The sequence below is a fragment of the Drosophila suzukii genome, unplaced genomic scaffold (genome assembly GCF_043229965.1).
Source record: "Drosophila suzukii unplaced genomic scaffold, CBGP_Dsuzu_IsoJpt1.0 scf_10, whole genome shotgun sequence".
In the NCBI taxonomy this organism is placed as follows: domain Eukaryota; kingdom Metazoa; phylum Arthropoda; class Insecta; order Diptera; family Drosophilidae; genus Drosophila; species Drosophila suzukii.
Window position 1 is genome coordinate 2,012,391 of NW_027255897.1, and position 9,075 is coordinate 2,021,465.

At 41.4% G+C, this 9,075-nt stretch overlaps 2 long non-coding RNA genes across 2 annotated transcripts; one reads left to right on the forward strand and one right to left on the reverse strand.

The window, feature by feature from the left end:
• Positions 1-758: 758 nt before the first annotated feature.
• LOC139354604 (uncharacterized) lies at positions 759-1,626 on the reverse strand. The gene is made up of 2 exons (XR_011605562.1): positions 1,285-1,626; positions 759-1,221 (listed from the first exon to the last, which is right to left on the reverse strand). It is a non-coding gene; the product is annotated as an uncharacterized lncRNA (long non-coding RNA).
• Positions 1,627-6,429: 4,803 nt separating this feature from the next.
• LOC139354596 (uncharacterized) lies at positions 6,430-8,539 on the forward strand. Its single transcript, XR_011605557.1, has 3 exons — positions 6,430-7,847; positions 7,906-7,951; positions 8,010-8,539. It is a non-coding gene; the product is annotated as an uncharacterized lncRNA (long non-coding RNA).
• Positions 8,540-9,075: the final 536 nt, after the last annotated feature.

A 9,075-nucleotide genomic window follows, 5' to 3' on the forward strand; every position in this document is an offset into this window, starting at 1 on the left:
ACATGGACCACACCAACTCCAAACATAGCAAACAAATTTAAATAAGTTATTACACATTTACTTTACCACAGACAACATATTAAAAAGACAATTGTTTTCTTTTTCTATTTCATATGCTGATGAACCTCCTAGCCTGGCTTCGCATGTCCCGCTTTACTTGGTCATGGGTCCACTTCTAGTCGGTCTTCTCTCTCTCAGCAAGGATTGTGCTCAGCAGAAAGGACTTTTCGGGATTTCACTCACTGTGGCTACGATGGGTTCGACTTTCTACGCCCGCCCACGGTCCAAACAGCTGGTTTCCGATGTCGCTTTCTATTGACACATTCTCTGGTGAGTATTCACTTTTTACGTTATGCTTGAAAATTTTTACTTTTATCGATTCCATTTCATTAATTTCTTAAATTTTCCATTGGGCGCCATTTGTCGTGTCCTGCTTTTCGCGCCGTGTATATGCCGGCTAGTCAACGAACATCCCAGGGAGGGGAACAACCAACACTGTTGTCTACGCAGCAGACACAACAAAAAAAAAAACAAACAAAACGGAAATTCAAACTCGGACAACTGGCAATTTCACGACGGATTTTTCTCGAACATCTGGACTGGACAACACAGATCTTATTGTGGTCCTGGAGTCCCTCCCAACCATGAGTGTATCCTTCAACATCATTTGGACACATCTCCCAATCCTGGTCGGTGGATCCTGCTACCTCGCCTAACTCATCTCACCCCCAACAAGAATCTCTACTCACACGACTTCATTTCGTTTTCACGTTATAATTCATAATTTTTGCTTAAATTTTAACATTTTATAACCCTACCTACGGTACCGCACTTTCACAGGGAACACATATATATATATATAAATAAATAAATAACAATAAACAATATTCCAATAGTAAATAAATAGGTTAAATAAATAAATAATTTAAATGGATATAATTAGGAATAACTTAATTTGGGCGGGTTACATAATTAATATCATCAGTCTCAAATTTTGTTGTATTAATTTTCGGCTTTTTGAATTGGTTTGCCGCTTGTAGCTTTCGGGAACCTTTTGCTAATTCTGTGGCAAATGTAAGGGGCGAATAAAAACCTGGGGCCACCCGAGGATGAGCGGCCAATTTTCCTGTCGAAAATGTAGATCTCCTCCTGGTGGCTGGTCTTCGTCTCTCCTTACGTCAGAATATTTTCCTGCTCCAGACTTTTCCCTCACGGAATATTCTATAAATATTTATATTTCAACTACACTCACATTAACAAGGATTTTTTTTTTTTATCACTCACTGGAACTTGACTTCTAATCTTATATATTTTTTTTTGTCCACCAGAACCGTCTGCGACCAACTATATTTGCCCTTTAAACACCCTTGCTTGTTTCAATTTTTCAAGCCTCTCTTAGCCCAAAAACCACTCAAACTTTCCGAATTTAAACCTTGGTTCATTTGGGAGTTATCCGGTTTAAGGAACCAGTTCCATGACTTGTCCAAGCTGCACGACTCCCTGAACTCACGAGTCGTCGATAGTGTTGTATCGATTTTTCGACTATCGTTATCAGTCCTAATGTAAACAGCTTTGCTAAATTTACAACTTGTGCATATTTCCTTATCATTTAGCACATAACACAAATCAGTTTACTATCAGCCTAATATGGGTTCCGGGTCACCGGGACATCGTAGGCAACTGCATAGCAGACAAATTAGCAAGGCAGGGCACCACCAAGCCTCTCCTACCAGGAGAGGAAAATGTCGGTATGCCCATGGCTACTTGCAAGCTAAACATAAAAAACCTCTTCAACACACTAGCCAACACCCATTGGCAAAACGCACCACAGTGGCGCATCTCTCACCAGACTTGGCCTGTGATAAACAACAAAAAAACCTCGGAGTTACTCAAACTCAGCCGCACAGAGTGTGGCATGTTGATCCGAGCTCTTACAGGGCACTGGCTTGTTGGCGCACATGCCGGTAGGCTAAAAGCCCCGCAAAATGATTTCTGCAGAAGCTGTAGGGATGAGGAAGAAGTGTAAACGGTAGAACACCTTCTCTGCTTCTTCCAAGCCCTATGCAGACTCAGACTGAAACACTTAGGAAGCCCCTTCATCGACGATCTTACCGAAATATCGGAGATTAATCTCAAAAGCATAAGTGCCTTTATTAAGTCTTCCGGGTGGAAGACATGCTGATCAGCTTAACACAGGCTGAAACTACTAGAAACGGGACCCTAGAGAAGGAAGAAGCGAGATCATGCGGTATCACAACGGACCCATTGTGGTCTAAGTGTGTCGGACTATAGTCCGACAGCCGCCCTAACCTAACCTAACCTAACCTACACTAAACTTTTGTGTTCCAAGTAGTATATAAGCAAGTATCAAATGAAGAATAAATCAGTTATCAACGCAACTCGTAATAGGGCTCGTACTACACTATCTCAACTAGCAGCTAACTTACGCTAGCTCAACCTCAGCGCAGTTCCCGCATCGCCTGTGGTCCGGCATCGCAGTAACCATTGTTACCATTTCCGCGACGCGAACGTCTTGTGAGTGTCTACATCGGTTAGGCACAAACATTGGTGACCCCGACGTGATCCTTTACCAACAAATGATCACACTCCAGCACCCCCTTCCCACAAACAGCTGAACCTCTGACTGGTGCCGTTAAGTTCACTACATCCACCCGCCCTGGAAACCATAGCTCATCCAGCTTCAAAGGATACTCAGCTTAATACAGCTTCACAAGACTCACAGCTTCACAGGATACTCAGTTTCATCCAGCTTCACAGGATACTCAGCTTCATCCAGCTTAACAGGATACGCTTCTTGATCCAGCGTCACAGGATCGTCAGCTTAATCCAGCTTCACAGGACTCACAGCTTCACCCATCTGCACAGGACACACAGCTTTATTCGGCTTCACAGGATTCTTCGTTTCCAAGACACACAATGTGTCTACTTCATTCATAGAGGAAACAAGTCACACAAGAATCGATTTACGAATCCAAAATGAGCTAAAGGTACAGATCCAACAGCTCATAAAGAATTATAGCAAGGTTTCAGTCGAACAAAGCCACCGAGACGTATTATTCCGGTAAGCTAGATCAGTTAAACGATCTCTGGCAGCAGTTTTGCGACCTAGATGAAGAAGTCCAACAAGCGGCATTACCCACTGGAAGTGAATACGCTTCACGACTAGTAGCCCCCAGGCGAACATCGGCCAACATCAAGATTACAAGAGGAGATAAAGTCAAGAGAGACTCCGCGATTGACACGGTTATCCGACTAATGCTCCAACGGTCACCCCAGCCCTACAAAAGGCACCTGGACCTCCATTGGGCGTTACTGAGGCAAGCCCACGACGAATTGGATAGCACACCTGGGGCCGCAGCTCTGGCAAAAGCAGAGCTAGCACAATTCCACACATTATACGAGGAATACGAAATGAACCTTCTTCGACAAAACGACGCGCCATTGAGCCTACACTTGGCACTTCCGCCAATTAGCATTCTGAAGTTCAATGTTCTAGACTAGCCGCGGTTCCATGATCTCTTTGTAGATTTAGTACATAATACCCATATTGGACCAGTCAAAAACTATATATTATACAGAGCCTGCTTCGTGGTGAAGCGGGGAACGTCTTGACAGACACAGCCTTCTCACAGGGTGGCTATGACGACACCTGGTTGCTATTAAAGGCCAGGTACCAGTACGAAAAGATACTCGTATTCGCCGCTATAGCAAAAATGGTTGACTATAAGCCTATAGACGGCTCCTAGCGCCAACTAAGAGCCTTAAATGACACTATGAAAAACTCAATGAGTACTCTTAAAAACCTCGATGTTAGCAAGAAATCCTGGGATCCAATCCTGTTTTATTATAAGAAGAAAACTAGACCAGCAGTCTCGAGCTGCACTGGAAAATTCAGCGGATGCACTAACGAAAATTCAAACGTTAGGGAGTGTGCTAACGTTTATATGAGCTATATGATTTGTCACCTAGGACCACACCATCTTAGAGCATGTAGCCGTTTCCAGAAAATGGACCCCAAAACACGTCGCCAAGCCATTATTCAAGTAGGAGCATGCACAAATTGTTTGTCTACAGCTCATAAGGTTGAAAACTGTGGATCACAGGCCACTTGTCGAGTCTGCCAGCAACGGCATCATTCACTGTTACACCACGGAGCGACTAGCAATCCAGTGGCCGGCGCAGCAACCATTACAGGCTACGACAACCCTAGAGGATATGCTCTGCTCCGCCAAGGGCCAACCGGTCAACTACAAACTTGTCGCGCTGTAACAAATGCTGGATCACAGGTGAATCTTATCTCAAGGAGGATGGCGAATCTGCTATCTCTTAAGGATATGTCGTCACCGATCGAAATATATGGAATCGGAGGAAAAACAACAACAGCAATTAGATCAATACTAAAGCTCTCATCATGTCCATCGGGTTTGAAACACTAGTAGAGGCATTTATTGTTCCCACAGTTATAACAAACCAACCGTCAGTACCGATTGAAACCGATCTTAATGTTCCCGAGGAACTGCCGTTAGCATACCCAGACTTTCGGCAACCTGGACCCATTGACCTAACCTTAGGGCTTGATATATATTCTAACCGGTGAACTTCTTGAACTAGGATCTACCTTTGGCACAAGGCGCAAGGCTTGGTTCTGTAATCACAGGTTTTCTCAATAAAGAAACCTCATCTAATACGGAAATCAAACCTATTTTGGTAGAAAACGCAGATGATCTTGCAGGACCGAACGCTGCTTATGAGCCAACGAGAGATACAAATCCGGTGAATGATAATAAATTTGATATAGAAGATAGCAAACGGCAGAATGAGATTTCTCTCTATGAAGAAGGGATTCATTTCACGAACTGAGCATTGATGGATCATAATTAATAGAGCCTGAAGATATATGTAGCCAATCAAGAACTAGCAACACTGACTCGTCCGATCGACTGAACTTTATACTGCAAGTGAAAACCAATTAATATAGAACCGACTTCTCATCAATTTAAAACCTACAAGAAGGCTAATTTTTGTTCAACATTTCTAAACTTAACCAAGATTTATCTTAGTTTGGTTGCAGAAGGTTCACTTACCATAGACGTGCCAAATGATCAAGTTCTACGGGGGCACAATTTTAATCCCCACGGTAATGTCAATTTTATCGCAAAGGGGAGTGTTAAGCAGCATCAAGAAAAACAAAGCTATATTTTGTAAACGCACAAATTTGTTACAAACCACACTGTCCACAGACAAATCGTAAAACGAAATAACGCTTGGGCGAAAAATAATAGCGTGGGTCAAAAGGAAGACCCCATTAATTTTCCGGAAAAAAGGGGTATCCGAAAATTACCTCGACCTCTTTTTATCGCGTATTTTTTCCCACTAATTTTTTTTTTGTAAATTGTGTACTATAGTCTTTCTATCGGTCAAAAGTGTCTCAGATGTAAAATGTGGACTATCGTCTTTCTATCGTCCAGAAGTGACTTAGAAGTGACTTATATGCGATATATGTATAATTTGTTTCTGTGTAATGTGTTCTATCGTGTTTCTATCGCGCAGAAGTTACTAAAAAGTGACTTTTGAACGACAGGCGATAGAAATATCGCCCTTTTGCTTGCAGGGTACTGTCAAGTAGCTGGGTTTGTTGACAAACGGAAACCAAATCAACTGGAGCAATTAAAAAAAGAAGAGTTTGCTGGTGCACAACAATGAAATGAGGTCGTCGGAGATCGTATATACTGGTGGTTCTGCTGAAAATATACTTCTATTAGTACAACGCAACCAAATACTTTTGGCCAGATCTTACTTTCTTTTCAAGGTCACGCACTGCAGGATGTCCATGTAGGGAGCGAAGTCCCACTCGTCATGCTCCTTCCCACTGGGATTCCCTAGCGGATATCCTCCAGCACCGCAACTATTCTGCGGATTTTCCCTTTTGCGGTATTGCTTCCTGTCGGTGAAATCTCACAATAATGGACAACAGCTTGGATTAGGCGTCCTTTTTCTTCTGCACTAACCTCCTACAGGCTTTTTTGGTGTTTGCCTTCCATTTATAATTTTTAGTTTCCACATCGCATTTGCACGAGCACCGCTAAAGTTTAAATTTCTGATTCTTTGGGCCGCGGCTTACGGCGTTCATCGAAATTCATTCGTGAAATCTGGTATTTTCTAGCTCATCTAAGTACCGCCCTGAAAAATAGACCCGACCAAAAGCGTTAGCCGCGTATTTGCCTCTCGCTCACTCCTATGATTGGCTCGCGGTTTTTGTCGAGGTGAGTACTAGGCTTTAAAACTATATATAAAGTAAAATAATGCTAGAATGTGTAATCATTTCAGAGGGCAATGATATCTTCATTGCTATTTGGAAATGACTCAAGGATAAGAGTTCCATGAATTGATAATAGAATATTGCTATTTGGAAATGACTCAAGGATAAGAGTTCCATGAATTGATAATAGAATAATAACTATTGGGGGCCAACAATGATGCCGTGAGAATCTCCATGAACCCTTTTAAGAAGATATAACTTATAACACATTTCTTGCTAACACATTTAAAGAAATTATTCTGACCAATTACATATGAGTTCAAATGGCAAGTGCAGAAAATTTCAAAACGAGCAGAAATGATTTTTCGGTGAAAAAGTGGACAGGGCTAATATTTCCATTAAGGCAAGCGTAGTGAAAATTGAGCAGGAACTATTGCGGGCCAACAGTAACGCAGCGAGAAACAACAAGAAACAAGCTAGAACCCGTAAACTCCTTTCTCGCATACGGTTCTTTAAACATTTTTTATACCGAAAAGTATGTAACAGGCAGAAGGCAGCGTTTCCGACCCCATAAAGTATATATATTCTTGATAAGGATCACTAGCCGAGTCTCGAGCCGAGTCCGTCTGTCCGTATGAACGCTGAGATCTTGGAAACTATAAGAGCTACAATACTGGGATTAGGCATGCAGATTCCTGAGATTCCTGCGCGTTTGTTTCAGCAATCTGCTACGCCCACTCTAACGCACACAATCCGCCCAAAACTGTGGCTCCTACAGTTTTGATGCTAGAATAAAAATTTTAACTGAAATGTATTGTTCTCATCAATATCTATCGATTGACCCACGCCCACTTTAATGTCCACAAGCGGCCCACAAACTTTTAAAAATCGTAAGTATGAACGCGGATATCTCGGAAACTATCAATGATAGAGAAATGGGATCCCAGACTTAGATTTCGTAGCCTTGTACGCAGCCCAAGTTTGTTACGCGAATATGCCACGCCCACTCTAACGGCCACAAACCGACCAAACTTGTGGCACCCACAATTTGCATGCTAGATACAAAATTTTAACTGAAATGTATTGGTCTCCACTCTAACGCCCATAACGCTTAAATCTGTCTACCGCCCACATAACCATACATTGAGATCACGGGTAGGTAGCGCATTTCAATCTCACTTTGCTGCTTGCATATCTTTATTTCCCTTTGGTCCCATTAGCTGATAACGGGTATCTGATAGTCGAGGTACTCGACTATAGCTTTCTTCCTTGTTTTTATGTTTTTGTTTTTTTTAAGTGCAGGTGGATTTAAGCAAAGACTTCCAGTAGATTGAGCTTGACAGATTAATTTATTGGCCAACTGCTAAAAAAAAATTGACTTAAAGCGATCGCTGAGGGTGAACTAGAAATTTAAAATTGATATGGAGTGGTTCCTTTACCTAAATTTGGTACGGAGATTGGTAGATTTTGGGCAGTCAAAGATTTGCTGTTCAGCATATTTAGATACATTACAGAATTCACACAGATTTGAGTTCACCGCTTTAATTCCATGTAAAAAGGTTTCGTCGTAAGTATGCCCCGTTATTAGACTTTTTAATGTCTATGTGGTTTGCTTTCCATTTCAGTTCATGGTGCAAAGGTTTTTTGGGATTTCTGGAAAAATATTTCGTCGTAAGTATGCCCTGTCATTAGAATTTTTAATGTCTATGCGTTTTGCTTTCCATTTCAGTTCATGGTGCAAAGGATTTTTTGGGACTTCTGGAAAAACAATTATTAGAGTTGTCCCTTTGTTTATAGAATTTAGCGTGTAATCTTCATTATACATACTATCTAATACTTTTTTAATTTCCCTTAAGTATGTTTTAGTGCTTAGTTTGACATTTACTTCAACTCCTTCCCTAACTGCTAACTTATCTTATTTATCACTCTTTTCGTTTAATGGAATACCCTTATGTCCTGGTGTACGATTTCGACTTTGCAGAAACTCATTAGTTGCTGATAGCTACTTCGACCTAAATAAATAGGTAGCTGATATCTTGGTCTGCGCACATCTGCATATTATAAACGGGTCATAAACCATATGTATCCAGCCGACGGACGTGTCTTTACACCATTTGGTAGATGTAATTGCTTATTTAGGCTATTTTCCTGTAATCTGATAATAAACCATGTTGTCCGTTTGTATCTAGACTAGACCTAAGTAAATATCCTTGTAACCCCAAATCATGTATATAAACCCGGATCCATGCTCAATAAAATCATTACGAAAAGAAATCTTGACGTATCCGCAGCCCAATCTGTTCCGTACTTATTGCGGCGACTATTGCCACTGGTTCTGTACTTGAGGCACGCAAAAAAAAAAAACTATTCAGCAAAACCAGATTTGAACCGCAACAATTGTTCAAATTGGGACTCCAATTTGAACTTGCATCATCGATCATAGTCTTATCAACCAAAAGTTAATTTGGTAAAAATTTGAACCGCATATTTCGGTCGAATTCAGTATCCATTTGATCCGACTTCACGTCTTCAATTACAGTCTTCAACGGTCAACAAGGCGACCAGAAGACGGTAAATTCAACCACTTTAGGTGTGCGATCAACTTGGCGATCAAACACTGTAAGGATCTACGTTGGAAAAGGGCAGGTTCTGGTCAACCAGGCGATTTGAACCAGTTAAACTGCTGTTCCACTGATCGATCTGTTGAAAGCCAATTTACATATATATATCCAACGTTGTGAGTCGAGGCACATCATTACAAAATACCTCTTAATCGGATTTGTAAAAAAGGTAAG